The sequence below is a fragment of the Monopterus albus genome, unplaced genomic scaffold, assembly GCF_001952655.1.
Source record: "Monopterus albus unplaced genomic scaffold, M_albus_1.0 scaffold37.1, whole genome shotgun sequence".
NCBI classification, from domain to species: domain Eukaryota; kingdom Metazoa; phylum Chordata; class Actinopteri; order Synbranchiformes; family Synbranchidae; genus Monopterus; species Monopterus albus.
This window is the reverse complement of record NW_018127917.1, coordinates 183,270-187,611: the sequence shown is the minus strand read 5'-3', so window position 1 is coordinate 187,611 and position 4,342 is coordinate 183,270. Positions and strand designations below refer to the sequence as shown.

At 39.7% G+C, this 4,342-nt stretch overlaps 1 protein-coding gene across 3 annotated transcripts in view; it reads right to left on the bottom strand.

Moving 5' to 3' along the window:
* The window catches only part of LOC109959105 (transmembrane protein 132C), a 254,299-nt gene extending 250,346 nt beyond the window's left edge, over positions 1-3,953 (bottom strand). The window contains exons 1-2 of one of the 3 annotated variants that reach the window (XM_020598220.1): positions 3,898-3,953; positions 3,658-3,796 (exon numbers count right to left, since the gene is read on the bottom strand). The gene's annotated coding sequence lies outside the window, so the exon portion shown is untranslated. Of the gene's footprint in view, positions 1-3,657 lie in introns of all 3 variants that reach the window. The other 2 variants (XM_020598219.1, XM_020598222.1) reach the window with 2 other exon arrangements.
* Between the last annotated feature and the right edge of the window lie 389 nt (positions 3,954-4,342).

Below are 4,342 nucleotides of genomic sequence, written 5' to 3'. Positions count from 1 at the left end.
AAAAACTTTTTTTTTTTATTTTGGAGCAGCTGTTTTTTCATTTTTGTAGGATTTTAACTTTACTGAACCCTGCACAATCAACATGGTTCTCTTAGGCTGATTCCAATAGGCTGGTTTGGTTAGTGACTGCAAAAGACATTTCACATAAGTGATTAAAATCACCATGTCAACTAGAGCTAGACAGCCATTACCAGATATCACTGGTCAGAGGACAGAAATTATTTTGAAGTCCAGTCAACTTCCTGTTTCAACTTCTAAGCAAATCATTCAAAAACTGCATATGCTAGTTTCAAATAACTGCTATGCAATTAATAAGTGCTTCATTTAATGTCTAATTTCCTTTGAACAAAAAGTCTAAAAAAGTTGGTTATGGTAAAACTTTACTAATGCATAGAGGACCTTATCTGTCTTTATCATTTGTCTTTGTTTTATAGTGAGTGTTTGCTGCAGTAAGACAACCCATTCTGTCATCTGCGTGCTGTCTCGACACGTTCACCGCTGACAAGGCTGCTAGCCTGGCTCAGACTGAGCCAGTAATCCTATGGTAAGAGCCGTTAAACCACCACAGCTGCGGCAGGCAAGCTGCCACCTGAAGCCAAGTGGACTGTCTCGTGCTACACACATAGAAATACGAACACACACGCTCAGAGATATACATCATATAGAACTGCAAACACACCATGCTTTATCTCACAATCTGCCTCTTCTGTTTCTAGGAGTGTGTGTACACATACATATGTCTCCTACCTGTGCATACATGTACTGTATGTGACAAACGGCATGTGGGAGAGCTAGAGAAAGATGGAGAGATAAATAAAGATAGGTCTGGACAGAGTTCCTGCATTTGTCCAAGTGTGCATGTATGTGTGAGACAGAACAAAAACCAAACAGGTAGGCAGGGTAAGATTAGGAGAATAAGGGCTTACCCGTTTATTTACTAGTTTTTGTCACATGCACACATTCACACAGACTTGGACCCAGACCAGGAGTGCAACAGCTTGCTATGAATATTCAGTGTGTGCGTGCATATGAAAGAGATTCATATAGAGGGTCACTACTTTGTGTAATCCCACTCAACAGGGAACATGAACTCCTGGGACAGGACATTTTGTTTGCCGTGTATGTGCGTGCATGCATTCTTTCCCATTGAAGTACTTTGGGTGTTTCTAAGGTTAAGTAGGAAATCAGCACAGTGAAACAAAAGGTTAAATGGAACACGCACACAAACACACAACTTTAGAACTTCTTTTATATAAAATGAATATTTTTGCATGGTGCTTTATTAAATAAAATTAGTGTATTAATTTTAATCGTTGTGTGCTTTGCTACAAGCCAGTTCTCACATAGGGAACAACTGTGTTTTGATTTCAAAGCTGGCATGAAGTCATGAATAGGAAAAATAAAAAAAGGCACACAGCTCTGAATTTCTGACCTGCGTTTTTTGTGAATCAAACATTATGCATCCAGGGCTTGTAATGTCCATATTTTCCTGCACTTTTGACTATTTAACCAGTCAGAATATGACCTGTATGACGTTGGTCTAACACTTTGCACAAAGCGTTTTAATAGTACAGACAAATGATACCATTATTTCTCTGTTGTGCCCCTTACATACATGTTTCCCATTTTCAGACAAGTTAAAATGAAAGCCAATAAGTTAAAGCTTTAATACTGAATTTTCCCCTGATGCAGATGCACCTATAGTAAATATTTCAAGAAATAATCAGTTGTCAAAGTTTTTGAACAATATGCATTCTCATTGTAATTCTGCCTGGGCTACACAACAGAAAACTACAGACAGACACACAGAGAGGTGAAGTGGAAGCGTGCATTAGGAGACGAGGTGTTCATCAGTCTTAGTCAAGAGACTTCAGGTAGCATTTGTGTATCTCATTAGATGGCATAGTATCGGAGCAGATAAGAAATTAGCTGATTAATGAGCTGATGAGGCATGATTAAATAAATTGACAGCAGGATAATGTGTGATCATGTTATCAGCCAGCTAGTTAATTAGCTGATCTGTTATTCAGTCCAGACTCCAGTTAGTTTGTCAATTAAACAGCCAGTTCATAGGTCAACCGACCAGTCACTCTTCATTTAGTCTGTCCCTGACAGAGGTTTACTGAAACTGCAATGAGAGTTAGTGGTTCAGAAGCATGTTGAACTGGAGCATAACTGAAGATGCTGTAACCACATGGTTGTCTAAAGACGAAGCAGTTTTATTACTGGCAGACATCAAGTCAACTGAGCATAATGATTTAAAAACAAAATGTAGGGTTCAAATTTCATCCACAAGAAATTCAGTCAAGCCAAAGACTCATAATGTTCAGTCATGGGTTTCACATTATACATTTATCAAGTCGACTTCACTGTTGTCCTTTCTCTTTACTATGACACTGACAAATCCACTCAGTGCACAGTTTGGCTGCACAATAAACAGATAAACATGCTCTTCTGCTGCTGCATTTCTGACAAATTAGCTGTGCTGGCCTTGTTTTCAGTCACTATCTAATTCAGTCACTAGTGTTGAACTCTGGGACCTTATTTTCCACTGAGCACTACTTGGCCGAGCCAGTGTGCCATTTATTATGTAGTGACAAGGGCATGAAAAACTCCTAAAATACAGAGCAGAGATGTTCAAAAAGCATCATTAACACATCTGGTGACCTTGATTAATAATATTAGTAGGTAAATAATGAACATCTACATCTGTAATACTAATAATACTCATAATTCACAACACCAGGGGGACTAGCAAAATGGACAGAGCCCAGTCTCACCCTCAGGAATGAGAACATTAGCTTTAAATATTAAATCTTGAAAAAGGAAGCCCACCTTCTCTGTTTCTAGCCCCTCTAGATCCACCCTAATCTCCTTGACTATTTCTGGGCCAATTAAAGCTGTTCCTCTGCCTGGTTTTCAGATGACTGAACAGAGTTTATGGCCTTCAATATAATCCTAGAGGGAGGAGAGGGGGGGATAAATTCACAGCAGGTCATCGAAAAAGAGATGAACACAGACTGTGTGAGGGAGACAGGTACAGATAGTACATAGAAAGAAAACACAAAAAGAAAGCACTTAAGTGGGTATACGTCTACCACCAAGACCAGAGTCCTCCATCACTTTATTTTTTGGATACTGTTCAGAAGATTTGAATCTGCATAGAATTAATATCATGATATGAATTTTGACAATGTACGTGATATAGTTTGGAAATATTAGGGCTTTTTACAGGAGTTGGACATTTCAACATTTTAATTATTAATGTTCCTGTAACAAGAGTTTACAAATCTAATTCTAAGTGTACTAGAATCAACGAGGAAAACTCAAGACAGTTAAACAAAAATGGCCTAAATGTGATAACTTAACACTTCTTATAGGGCTGACGGCAGAATATCAGACAATGTAGAAAGGCCTCTTAAAAGTACGAGGTGTATTTATATAGTACTTTTCTAAACCAGAGTTACAAGGTGCTTCACGTTAAGCACAAAATAAACCATGATAACAATAGAACGCGCAGCTACAAACGCGCAAAAGTGAAAAGAGTGTTCAGTTTTTGCACAGTGCAGCGCAAACAAATCGTCAAAGGCAACGAGTCATGTTGGCTGTTTTCCTCTGTACAGTGAGTCACAATAAACTGCGAGCATGGTGTTGTACCTGCCTGAGCGTCATTCTGCGATCCATGTGCTCCACAAAGTCGTTCACAGTCTGCTCTGCTCGTTCTTTCTCAATGCATAACCCGTCCGTGCACGCTCTCCACTCACTCTAGTCAGTCTTCAAACATTGAGCTGAAAGACTATTTGCAGTCACAGCAAGGATTGTTAGTGAAAAGGTAGTGCACACCTGGCTAAAGGAAGAACGTAGGAGAATCCACCATGACGGTAGTATAGCCTGTACCCCCGACACGTAGGCCTGCTTGTTGATCCCAGCATCGTGTGCGCGTTTGGCTTGTGTGAACTTACGGTGATTGCTGGGTGATAGATCAGTGATTAATTAAGGGAGATGTGTAACCACGCGTTGCCAATCCTTGTTGTGCGTTTTTGTGTCCAGAGGCCACAACTGAAAAAAGGAACCGTGGTCTGGACTCAAGTAGGCCTATGTGGGTCATGCAACCTTTCCTTTGTCTTGCATTTAATCTGTCTCAGACCCTGAAGCATGCAAAGGTTTTTACAGGTCATGTCATGTAGGCTGAGAGGGGGTGTATCCAAAACAGCTGTTATATATTGGTTTTCCTCCTGGTTTCAGAGAGAGCGTTTGTATGCCACCCATAGAGCTTTTTCAGAATAACTAATTTAATTCAACTTCAATTTACTCAGGCTTGTCTTCAGACTTTATCAGTGAA